At 38.2% G+C, this 13,938-nt stretch overlaps 1 protein-coding gene across 5 annotated transcripts in view; it reads right to left on the bottom strand.

Annotated features, from left to right (window-relative positions):
* ZNF521 (zinc finger protein 521) overlaps positions 1 to 13,938 on the bottom strand; it is a 272,769-nt gene that overhangs the window by 159,317 nt on the left and 99,514 nt on the right. The window lies entirely within an intron of this gene.

The raw sequence follows: 13,938 nt of genomic DNA, 5'->3' as shown, positions 1-13,938 counted from the left end.
TTTGAGTGGAATACTTAAAATCTGAGCCCAAAGCTTTTATTCTACATTTACTTTTTACTGGGCTGTAAAATACAAAAAGATATTAAATAGTTCTATGTCTAAATTATACTTTTATTACTTTTTATCATTCTTCCTTAGAAGCAAGGTATATATTACACATTGACAATTTTATTAAAATGCAGATTTTAATATATTTAATGTTTCTTTTGTATTCATTGTAAAATGATTTGCATATTGTGTGAGCATCTGAAGAGCCAAATGAAAAGAGGAAATATTACAGGAATGATTTAAAATTAATGCAGTCAACCCAGATGTCTAATATTTAATAAAAAATTCCCTCTGCATTTTGCTTGTTTTTATATAAAAAGGCAATTCTGAAGACCAAAATCTTTTATGGGGTTCTTATTGATACAGACCTTATTGCTTTCAGCAAAAAAATATTAAAAAGTAAGCACATGAAAGAAGACAGAAAACACAATAATAATTACGTCTGTGTAATGAAAGACAACTAGGATTTCTTCAATAACTGAAAGATTCGAATACCATAGGCCAGAAAATGGATTATTAAATGTTAGAAGGGTATTGCCTGATATTACATGTAGCAAGGATCAGCCAGGATCAAGAAAAAATGAGAGTTTCACAAGGGCCAGATTGTAACAGTGTATTTTGTTTGGAAAGTTCAAGAGGTGGCCCACCATTTCTTCCTTTTGTAAAAGCTTCAGCAGCATGAACTTCCTTAGCCAAACAGGACCTGCACTTTGAGGTGAGCAGAGACAAAGAAACTTGTGAAAAACTGGAAACAGGAAAAGTGATAAATGATTATGGTAAATGCTGAAAGATTTATGAGTAACAAAGAGAAGACAAACAAGACTGAAAGCCAGATATAACCTTAGCAAGCTATCCATAAAGTAACCCTACCTCATATTAGGTGGCTTTTTAACTATGTCCTTAGCAAATGTGTATTCTTACTTCTGTGCTCTCTTAACATCCAAGTGGAAAATAAGACCTTCTCCAATGGGTTTTGAAACTTCTTTTTTGCTTTTCAAAACAATCTATCATTCAAGATCAGGAAAAATCGTAAAAGCTTTTCACTCTGCAAAAGAGCAAGATTCTTCATAAATGCAGACAAGTAAAGGCCACACAGCAGAGCAGAGCTGGTGGGGATAGTGATTCTATTAGAAAAATAGGTTCAATTAGAACATTATTAGGACATTCTAATAATATTCAGTTAGCATACAATCAAATAAGTTTTTAAATTCTTCAAAGCTAAAGTTACCTAGCAAGCTATATTATTAACATAAAAGTAGAAACTGGCAAGCATTATGTAAACAAATTCCATGTCTGCTTTCTTTAAGGTAACAAGATTTTGCTAGATTATCAACCTCTTGCTTATCCACAGGAAACAGATGAGGATCATTCCTTTCCTGCATCTAGAAACTGATGACAACACCATCTCACTATCAATGCCAGATGGCAACCATCTAACTCTGAGAAAACAACCAAACACCATTCCTGGATTCCTGCCCACTGCAACAAAGCTTCGCAATACAAGTTGAAAACCTCATGATTTTGCATCCTCATTTATATGAGTCTATAACCCAACATATAATCCAGCATAAGAAAGGGTCTGATAATTGTGGGTGTGATTTAAATTTAAAGGTGAATACATACAGAGAACATACGTGGATAAACTCAAGTCACTACCTAACATATAGACAGACAATTTTAAACTCATAAAAACAAAAAACTCGATGATTCTAGCTTTCCCCTTAAAATATTATAAGTCACCTAAAGCTGGTATTCCCTAAAACAAACCAAAGTTTAAGACATTTCCCCTAACTGAAAAAATTACTATTTATTAAATTTTCTCAGCATTCTAGGTAAAAATCTACCATATTTCACATTTATCTTTTAAGCTTATATCCTGTTGTTTCACTTAAAAATATTTCCAAAGACATCATCTCATTTGTGCAATTGGGGAAAACAGTGAATCAGAATTTGTCATGCATCTAGACTGGAAGAATATAACTAGTGAGCCTGAAAATTTAGCAAGTAAATTTATTATTAAATTGTAGATTGTGTCCAGGCATGATATATTATTATACAAATGCACAAAGAATTATAGAGCAATAGACCATTATGAATAGTGTGCAATCCCTGACACCATGCTTAAATCAGGTTCTGGTCTGTGAGCCATGCCTGACTATATCTATTACATAACTGTTGTCTTAAACTTGTAAATTTCAACTACATGTCAAGTGAGCTGAGGGTTAGAATCACGTTTTTACTCAAAGTAGGATTCAGGGGAGCTGGAAACCGTCTCCTCTCTCTCTCCTGTCCCTTTTACTTGGTCTTTGGCGAAAAAAAAAGTGATAATCACAGAAATTGTGTCTTTATAATTGAAATATATGGAATCAACAACAGAATTCATAAGGCTTGGGCTGGGGGATGGAATAGATTGAGCAGAAGTAAAAAGTTTGAACAGGGAATGCTACTTTTAGAAAAATAAATAAAGGATTCATGAAAGGCTGATTTCTGTTTTAAAATCTAAATTGTAAAAAACTCACTTGCTAGTACTATAAATGGACCTATTCTCCCAGGGACACACAAGGAACTCACTGACTAAACTCCCAGTGGGGCTGGTCCATGCTCCAAGGGTATCAAACTCTCCCAAGACGTCTGTGGTGGTGGTGGTGTTGCCAACATTCTCTGAGGTCCACCTAAGTCTTTGAAAGCTGCCCATCCCCATTAACTTAAGCTTTTTGGCAATCACAATGCAAACTAGGTTGAAACGGCTAATACAGTTTTAAACAATCTCAAGTTCTTTTTTCATATGGAAGAAACTATGGAGGATTCTTTCAACTCTGGTTTCTGAATCAACTTGAACTTTTTTTCCCTTCAGCACCCACTAAGTGCTACTTACAGGAATGTCTTTCTGTGTTATGGCAAGTTTCCTGCATTTCAATGTGAAGTACTTAACATGTCCATGTTAAATTTTAATTTTTGGAATCAGTCACTTCACGCTAGCCGACTCTGGGACAGCTATAGCTCTTACAGCCGGAAAAAAAAATAAAAAAAACTTCGCTGGAAAACCAGCTTCGCAGCCTAAAAGTCTATTTAAAGATGCAAATGTGTGTGCATAGTTAGTACAGATGTTTTTCTACAGCAACTGTACTTGCTGAGTTTCACCATTTCCATAAAGCACATTAAAACAAGTGTGTGAACACTCGGAGATGAAAGTCTCAAACACTCCTGAGACTTTCAGTGGAAAGTAGAGCCGCCTGACTTTTCTCCAAGCAGACAGGAATGCCCATGATTCAGCAGCCTGAGTAAATAAAAGAGGTCCTTATTTCCTAATTTTGCTGGCTGGCCACACTGCAGCAGCCTCTGTGCTCCTGCCAAAGGGGATGCAGAACTGGAACTACACCCAGCTGCTGAAGGCCTGCCTTTGTTAGCCAGCCAGGCTTTCCCGACCATCTTCTGGCAACAAAACTGCCATATCCTGCAAGGAAGACCTCCATCTCAGGCTTGATGGTTCTCTAGTCTGCCGAAAAGGACGAAACAACAGATTTTGCCGGGTCTATGTCAAAGAATGACAGCTGGAAACTCAGTTAGTGGCAGAGCAACACCTGTTCGGTCATATTTATGGGGGAAAGTGCTCACTAACAGAAAAGTGAAGTCATACTAGAAGGAGGTATTCCACAGAAAAAAGGCACCAGAGCACAAAGTACCTTGACATGAGCCACCAGCCCATCATGTGCCAACCTGAGGAGGAGAGAGAGTAAAGACTGCATGTGATTTTATCCCGGCTGCTGGGGACAGACAGACAAGCATACCCCAGGAAGGGCTGCTCGGTGACCAAATGGGGGCCTGATATTCCCAGTTTACAGCCTGCCATGGTGAAAGAGAAATGCTGAGGGTCCCAGCCACTCTTTAGCTTAAGTCTAACCCAGGTAGCTAATAAAAAAAAAAAAATAACATCAAAGAAGGAGAAGAGACAATGTGCAGGAAGGTTTGGGGCAATGCTAATGCATATTTTGTACCATTAAGCACATCTTAGTAAGTGTAAGGTACATGCTTCTTGAGGGCAGGGGCCAAGCCTTTTAGAATATTGACTTCAACGATATGGGCAATTTGAAATTACTAGAGAGAAAGTCAACTAACAAGGTGGGTTGAATCACTATAGATGTTAAAGAAAATATCCAAATCTCTGAAGTTATGGAAACTCCCAATACTTTTAGTTCTTCATAGGGCTGCGCCTGCGAGAAGCTGGCTTTACTGATATACTTTTGTCACCTGAGCTCATTCACTGTAACGGCAGACTATGCTCTAAACTGCCCTTCGGGGAGTCAGTATCATGTGTGTGCAAGTGCCACACAGCAAGGTTTCCTTAACAGGGACAGGATTTACATCAATGGTTCCTTTTCAAATGAGGAAAAGCAGCACAAATACCGACAGGTCTGTCCCTCTGTTTTCAGGAATGCAATGACTCAGAATGAGAACTAAAAGTCAAGAGTCTGGAGTTTTATTTCTAGCTTCCTAAGTGACCTAGAGAGTGACCTGGCCAAGTCATTTAATCTGCCCCTACCTAGGAATTTCACCTGCAATATGAAGATAATAATTCTTGCTACTTACCCTCTGGGGTGTTGCAAAGATTAGTGAATATTTCTAGGGCACCTATCATCGCTGGAAGAAAAGCTGCATATGTAAACACAAAGATTTATGTGTTGCATGTATTTATGTTTCCACATGTAAGCTTCTATGTACATAGAATAAATATATTTTAACATTTTCTTTCCTTTAATGGAACCACTGGAATATTAGCTTTAAGGATTGGCCCAACGGAAATATACAGTGCCTTAAGGATTCATAGTTGTATATTCAGCCATTAAGAAAATAAAATATAAATAGTTGGTGATATCTAAAAATTAACGACTCATAAATCCAAGCTGACTATGTTCCAAGTATTAAATTGTCATACATAAGATATTATCTTGGGTCTTTCCAGACAGATAACCTGGGAACAAGTATCTTTCGCTATGTAATTCTGAAGCTAAGCATCTAATTTTAAAATTACCTCTCTTCTCCTTAAAACACTAGCAGTACAATCATTGCATTATTTAACATCAAAATAATTTCATTTAGTAGATGATTTTTTTAAGTGTGGAACAATAGGTTAAAATATGAGATCAAAGCAAATTTCCAGGTTATTTTCTCCCCTGGCTTAAAATGATTCTTCATCTCTGCCAGCATGCTAGAGAAGCAGTTGTGAACTTTCATATTAAACAGAGTTCACAGTCCTTTTTTCATTCATTAACTACCTGAGCCACCTTAAGGTAAACTGAGAATCCGAGGGAAATATACAGGTGTGTGCAAATGCTAAGAGAAGTTAGGTACTACTCAAAGAGGACAACATTTTGAAATGTGTGTTTAATAGACAGAGGTAACAGGGGTATTTGTCATGTTAACCCAGTGCCATCATAGTAACAATTTTATATCATCAAATTTGAAATCATCTAACCAAATTACACAATATAATTTTAAGGCAATGGTTTAAACTGCTAAAGGATATGGTCATTCTAAATAAACCATTATGCATTATTATGCAACTGCTTCCTTTCATTCTCAACAGAAATTTCAACAATTTTAGAAAAGCTGCAACTTATATTATTAAACTCTCATACTTTTTTTTTTTTTTAATCAACAGCCCCACATTAAATTCACTCCTTTGTCATATAACTTATTTAATGACTTGAAAATTAATACTCTTTACTGGGTGTTCAAAAGAGAAATGTGAACTTTAAACTTATTTATAATTCACAGACGCTTTTAAATTCTGTAATAATCCAAATTGTTCTGGAAGGACTAATTAAATGCATTAACAGTTAGGTTACGAGGAAAAAGGCTGGTCACCCATTAATGATAGCAGTTGTGGGGGAGTAGGAATTGGTGGTGCACATTTTTTAACACAGTCTTAAGACGAATTCCAGATATCAGAGCTCAGAGGTTATTTTTTTCCTTCCAATACTCCCTAATAAAAAAGAGGCTCACTTTCCCCAACAATCCTTTAATGCTTTGGAGGAGCCAATGTAAGAGATAAGAAGCTGTTCCCATTCCTGCCTTGCCCTCCTTAGGTAATCCTGGTTTTTATATCCATGCTGTCTCTTTCACCAGACACATTTCTATTACGTGTGCAGGGAGAAGTACCAATGTTTTGCTTGCTGTTGCTTAAAGTTCATTTGAACAGACGGAGCTCAGTGAATCCCATCTTCTGCAGCCAAATTAAACAGAAAACAGTGCATTCTTAAGCAGTTCACACTTAACTCCACCTCTCAGATCAGAGGAAAAAGCTGACGTGAAACCAGTTAAAGAACAGTCATCGTCTCACTCACAGAAATCGAAACGTGTTTCTGAAGCCAGACAGAAGGAAAAGTGGTTTCCAATTATGTGGGGGGTGAGAACTGCTCTACTTTTTCTCTTTTGGCTCACTTAAGCACATATATAACTAATGATAAGCACCAAGCTCTTGGCGTTTAATAATTGGCAATCATGCATCACACATCTGTTTACAGGGCTGTGACTGCGAGCAGTCTACATAACTTAACATGTTTATCTTTCCTTTTAATAATGACAGACATCATCATGGTGAATTTCCCTGAGTCTGTTTTCTTTTTATCTCTACTATTTTGAGTTAGAAGACATGTTTTAGTTACTTTGTAGTCTTGTATTTATATATGACCTCATACCACAAAGAATTTGAAGCAGTTCTTCATTGCTTATTTCGTTCATTCATTCATTTACCCAGCATTTATTAAGCACCTACTATGTGATCAGGTCTGATATGTGCTTATGAACTCTGGAAATTACTTGTTTTTTTTAAGTTTCAATTTCCTTGTGTATAATATCAGAAAACTTCCAGCCTGCCTCACAGTCAATATTATAAGAATCAAACATGACATTGCATGAAAAAACTTTCTGAACTGCTACAACATAAAAACATACTAAACTACTACAACTACTATGAAAATCAAAGTCACCTTTAGCTTATAACTGATAAATCTGAAAACAGTACAAAGGAATAAAAATTAGCAATAACTTAGGTGTTGCTTTTTTCATACTGAGATTCTAATAATTTTAAAGGACTTAAGGGGCATTTTTGTTTAAAAATGAAAAATAGACAAAAATATAAAAAAAATTTTCTGAACACTGTTAGAGATATCTTGAACATGCATGTGCTCATTCCTTAATAGCTACATACACTGGCAAGTTCTGATTAAGTCATTAGTGGAATAGAATTGTTACGACGGAATGGACTGCATTCAAAATCTTGAGGCCACATTCCAGAGTTCTGACACCAGCCTTTATCTCACTATTTTACTTGTTTAGCAATTTCTAGAGGCAAATTGTATTTGCTTCAAAATCCTTTATAGTAGGGTGAAATACATCTATTAAGCTTTGAAGAAATAGCCACACATTTTGAAAAATACTCAGCAAGTTTCTCAGTGCTACCACGTTCATCATGAGGAATTTAAAATTAACCTCTTCACTAGGGGAGCAGAAGGTAAAACAGATTCTTCCAGTGAGAAAACTAAGTTTGAAAATAGCTTCATTAGTGAATGATGGACTTCAGAAAGTTCATTCCAACATGTTAATGGTTTTTTGAAGAACTGCCATGACGCGCTAAAATTTTCCGACAAAGCGATCAAATTCTATTTCAACGAGGAATCTGGTTTATCAGAATGTTTTGTCATGTTAAAGTATACTTTACTGAGCATTTTTCCAACATGTAGGCTTTGCTCCAAGCCTGGAAAACTTTCGGTCACGAGGAATTATACCAACCCTAAAATGGTGTTCACTGGAGCTGAATTTCACCTGTCTTAGATCCACGGCAGCAGTAAAGCTGACGTGAATTTTCGGCAGTTTAAAAGGCCACACTGTATACTCCACTGCAGATAAAGCCACTGGAGAATACAAAAGTGTTGAAAGGCTAAAATTTAATTAATGACCAATTAGCACCCCCTGTGGGTTCATTGTGCAGTAAAGTGATAAATACGGTGTGCTAATATAGAAAAAGCTGTTACAAAGATTAGGGGGAAATATTGCTACAATTATCCATTTGGTATTACAATACCATGGACCTCAGGGTTCTTAATTTTGATGTTCATGTGTCTAATACATGATGGGAACCACTAAGGTCTGTGACAAATAATCATTTTTGTTTTTTAAGGCACAGACTTTGACTCACACAGGTTGTCAGGCTGGAGCACAAAAGCTCATCAGATAGCTAGTGAGCGCACCTAGCCAGCCACCCAGCAGCTGCGATTCGAAAGCAGTTTGTGTTGTCTACTCCTCAGTCAGTGTTTATACATTTTATGAAAAAGATACAGGCTATGGTAGTATTAAAAAGGGGGCCGCTGGACTATCTTGAGACTTTGTGCATATGAAGAGATCTACAGAAGGGCAAATCACCAAGGGATCCTCACAGGGTAGAATTTTTATAGTGTTTCAACAGAATCATTAACTCTCACACTAACACACAGAGTAAAACTAAAACTGAAAAGTGATGTCAGATCCCAAGTAAGCCAAATGATATAAGAAGTCCATTGTTTTAATTAAGATAATGTTTGCAAAAGTGCTTTATAAATTGCCAAAGACAAAACTGTTTTCTTAAAATAACTTTAATTAAAGTATAATAAAATATTTCTACACAGATCACAAAATATTAATACCATTATTCACATAGTTTTTTCTTTTTCATTTGAAAAAGAAATTTTTCAAATTCGAAAATTGAAAATTTGAAAGAGGCAAAATTTGAAAGACACAATCCTAAAAATAAGGCTGATTATCAATTTGATGACCTTCCAGGTACCTTATTCTTTGTTTTCTATTTCTCACTTTTGGTTCAGTTTACTCTTCGCTAGAACCTGTAATTTGGAATGAATATATCATTTTTTTCCTGTTAACTGTCCTGATGATTTATTTATGGGAACCAGTGCCATTCAAAACTGGGGCACAGTGTGTGTGCACAGTATGTTTTTATACAGAATTGACTAAATGTGCAGATAGACTAAATGATTTACAATAAAGTAATTTTTTTTTTTTGAGGAAGATTAGCCCTGAGCTAACATCTGCTGCCAATTCTCCACTTTTTGCTGAGGGAGATTGGCCCTGAGCTAACATCCATGCCCATCTTCCTCTATTTTATATGTGGGTTGCCCACAGCAGCATGGCTTGATAAGTGGCGCGTAGGTGGGCGCCCAGGATCCAAACCGGCAAACAGCAAGTCGCTGAGGCAGAGCTCATGAACTCAACCGCTACACCACTGGGCCAGCCCCAACTAAAGTAGTTTTTGAAATGTTTTTGATATTTCTCATTACAAAAATATTAATTATAATAATTTACCACTTAATATGAGTAAATGCACAATCACGTCTCAATGAAACACTTCATTAGGGGAAGTCTTTATGATGCTATTTTTTACTGATTAATATACATTACATATAATTATATTATTTTTACTAAATCATGTATTTTGCATATTTAATTAAATATATTTTACATATATGTGTATATATATGTTTATTATAATATGTGTGTGTGTATATATACATATTTCATACATATAAAACTGAAATAAGTATCTTGCCAAATATCTCAAACCAGTGACAAGGTCAGGCCTCCCTCAAGAGTCCCATGATACCCCCATATAATACTATTTCATTCTGCCTACATCCAAGAAATTTTACCATAATAAGACGATGTATAAGAAAACAATGCAAGGTGGTGTGGCCACAGTAACAAGACAGGTAATGAGGCTGGCTGGAACCGGGGGAAGCAGTTGGAGACCCCACCTGTACTTGTTTCTCAATGACATATGGACACCTATCCCTCTGGCACCCAATATATAGGACACAAGCAGAGTCCGCAAAATTCTACCGAAAGCTTAATGTACTAAAATGATTTAAACAAGAGTAAATTAAGAAATTCTAGTCAGATAATAAGAATTTGATATGTGCCTGCTTCATCCACATGAGAAGTGCACCAATTCTGAATAATTTTCACAGAGAAACTTCCGGTAATGATTTTGCCTTTGAAAAGGGGGATAAGGGTAGCAATGCACAGCGGTATATGCCCAAGGCCTATTGGTATGACCCTTGCAAAAGCATTTTCTATCACCCAAAGTCACAAAGCCGACCAGCACAGTTCTGGGATCCTGACTGACTCAATCCTGTCTGTAACAAAGGGCCGGTGTCTGAATCTTTATGAAGCGTCCTCCCTCCACTGAGCTCTCCTCTTTTCTCCTAAGATAGCCTGACGTTGTTTGGCATGGGTTATGCATACCTCTGGGTCTGACTTGAGGGATCAAAGGAAAGAAAACAAGTGAATTTGATTGAAGCCTACACAGAGACAAAGTCAAGGCTGTCATTCCTGACTTCTCATATAGATGAAACATAAGATTTAAGATCTGTAAGAAGTCTTAGCCTTTAGGAAAAAAAAGCGTTAATTTTACAGATGAACACACAGGTCAATGAGGATGAGCAATGTTATAATCTGGCACTAACAATAGCAGTTGATGGTGGAACTAAAACCCAAACCCAAGTTCCCAGTGCCCAAGCAAGCAGCTTGGTCTACGTGTTAGAGAATTCTCAACCTAACTCTCCCCACTAAAACAACAACCTCAAATGCTACCGAATCACCTCGTTTTTATGGGTAAATGAATACTTAAAATGATGCTTAACATTATTATTATTTTTTTTTTTTTTTTGGTGAGGAATATGGGCCCTGAGCTAACATCTGTGCTCATCTTCCTCTATTTTATGTGAGATGTCACCACAGTGTGGCTTGATGAGCGGTGCCAGGTCCATACCCGGGATCCAAACCAGCGAACCCCGGGCCACCAAAGCAGAGTGCACAAACTTAACCGCTACACACCAGGCTGACTCCCACATTGTTCATATTTTTTGTTCAAGATTTCGTTGTTTTTTCTATTATAAAACTAACATATGCTAATTGACAAATGCAAACACACAGAGAGAGGAGAACAAAAGCCACCCACCCATAACCTGATGCTGACAAATCACGACAGCCTATTTCTTTCATTTCACTTCTACTTACTGGCAAGAAAATCTCACACACACACACACATACACACACACACACTCCTCCAGTTCTCCTTAACAGCTGGTCTCTCTCCCTCCTCTTCCTTCCATCCTCTCCTCTGAGGGGAGTGGTTAGGTCAGGTGAGGTATTGACAAGTAAGAGCAGAAGAAAAGGTTCCATCAAATTCCCACTGTGGTCAGCTTCATCTTCCTCATGCTCAGGGCTCTAGAGACACTCCCTGCCAGGCATGCCGAGGAGGCATACAATGAAGGCTCCTTCTCACCTTCCCCAGGGCTACCCTTCCTCAATGATTATTGCAGCCACCATGACTCTACACAAGAAAACCAAAGGCTGACCCTCCGCCCCAACCAGATGGCCCAGGCAGTGTTTCTTAGTCTAACCCAGTCACCTGACCTGTCTGTTGAAAATGCAGATTCCTCGGCTGCCCCCAAGGCCTACTGACTCTGAACTTCTGGGGATAGGGCCTAGAAATCCTCACTGTTAGCAAGTTCCAGGGTACTTCCTCTGCACTCCGAAGTTTGAAAACCACTGCAGAATCCTTTATTTCCCCTGAATCATTCAGCTCCTCTGATTAAAGGTTGTCTCACTCATCTGTGCCCTTTCCACATTTGTGCTCCACACTAGAACAACCATGATGGAGAGCTTTCACTCCTTTATTCAAAGACCACATTGAATCCCAGCTCTCCCAAGAAGTAGCTTTTACAGAGACGAAAGAAGATCATTATCCCTTTTGCCTTCCTATCCCTTAAGTTGCCCCCTCCCACTTTGAGTAGGACCTCAAGCTTCAAAATCTTCTCAGTGTAATGTTCAATTAGCTCCCATAAGTTACTTCCTCTCTCTAGAAGAGTGCTGTTGGCAACAGCTTGTAAATTTCTAGAAAAACACAGTAACTGTTGTGAAAAGTTATAAAATTCCAAGTACATAAAGGCTAGGTGTTACATGATTAGGATATACAGTTGTGAGATACAGAGTTGTTTCAAATGTGTACGTGGAAAAGTCTGTCTCCTAAACTTTGTTGATAATTACTTTCAACCTGTATTAGCTTGATGAGAAATATCAATACACTATGAAACGCTGCTCGCTCTGTGAACCATTCATACAAAGAAGGTTGTCATAAAATGAAATACAAAGAAAATGAATATCTGAAAGAGGAAGAAGGGAAAGGGGAAAGGAGCTTCCCATAACCAGCAATATTTTCTTTTTCCACTCAGGAAGGCATTGCTAGAACTGCTGACGAACTGCCTTCAGTTTGGACCTTTCTAGCAACTGCAGATCCCTTGTTTTTGAACTGGCTCCTATCAGTCTCCTGCAACTTCCTGGGTTCTGCACGTAAGTGTGGTATGCCATACAGTAAATTAAGCCTTCTGCTGTCAGAGCTGGAAATAGGAGGGGAGTAGAAAAGTGGCCTGATCTCAAATGATTTTTATTGGCTTCATTTACATCCTGTTTAAGGTCTTCTGAGTAGCTCAAGGTGTCTTATCTCTGGCTACCAGGGGGTATTTTGCAGTCAAAGCAGTTAACATACTTTCTCTCCCCCTCTCCTCCTCTCCCTTTCCCTCAAGCTCTCTTTTTTTCAAGCCATCTTATCTTATCACACACATCTCTTCAGGCTGAGGAGAACCCATACTTATCAGAAGCAGTGCACTCAATTGTCGTCCAGGGCTCTTAGAGACAAATGAAAGTTTAAGTCAAAAGAAAAACCAGTTAACCTCTTCCACACTCAGTTTAGAAATACTCAGGACTGGCTCACTTTTATTAGTGCTCCACGGTCTGAGAAGGTTCCCTGTAATTTGCTTGCACGCAGAAGATCTGCCCCTATCAGATTAAGAAGACTAGACGCAAAGTTGCTGGTACTAAATTGCATAATGACCCTAAATAATGTGGCTGCACGCTTGCCTTTTCCAGAGCCCTCATGTTCAGGCTACTTTCCCTCCCGCAACCAAAGGTCATTTATCCAGGATATCACAGGAAGAGGAAGCTCCCATAATGTACTAGAAAAAAGCAAACTAAAAGACAGTGGGGGCAAGTGGGGAACAGAAGTCAAAAAAGAGAGACTTCTCTCCAGATTTGCCTGAATGCTAAACCGCGAGGTCAACATAAACACTAGATGGTTATTAGAAACATATGCAGCATACATCATCTCTAACAGCAACACAGACACCATTATTCAAATCTATTAAATCATCAGATATTCTGCCTGAGAGCCCAAGAATTGAGGAGCTTGATCCTTCTGTTACAAACTCTGTAACAACAGCCCGCAACCTGCATACACATTGGAATCGTCCAAGGAGCTTTTAAAAATACTGGGTCCCTCCCCAGATCAATTAAATCAACTGAGGGTTGGGGCCCCTGGGGAGTGCAGTCAGGGTTGACAACCACTGCCCTAGACTATCCCAAATCCATTTGCAAAACCTCATGGAAGGTGGTCTAAAAGCCAGACTCCACAAAAACAAACCCTTTATATCTGGGCTCACCTACCCTGTGACAGGCAAGGCAGCAATGGGACAAGTTTTCTGCAGTACCTTGTGTCAAACGCAATGAACCAGATATTTTCTAAAAAGTTACAGCAAGCAAGAGTGAACACTCCAATCACTCACCATTATCACATGTGAAAGAGCAATATGTGAGCAGTTATTCGGCATCTCATCTGTGTGTTTTATATTCCTTTTAAAAATTCCCATTCCTCTTCTCCTTCATACCCCAGCACCCCACGGGCTCCTTTATATTAGTGATAACCCCATCCTTTCACTTACAGTGAAGGTTCTCTTAATTGTCCATTATCTTAGTGTGTCAGCACAAAGGAGCAGGGATGGAATC

Source organism: Equus asinus, chromosome 7 (assembly GCF_041296235.1).
Source record: "Equus asinus isolate D_3611 breed Donkey chromosome 7, EquAss-T2T_v2, whole genome shotgun sequence".
NCBI classification, from domain to species: domain Eukaryota; kingdom Metazoa; phylum Chordata; class Mammalia; order Perissodactyla; family Equidae; genus Equus; species Equus asinus.
The sequence above is the reverse complement of the archived record's forward strand: the minus strand, read 5'-3'. Positions and strand labels throughout refer to the sequence as shown.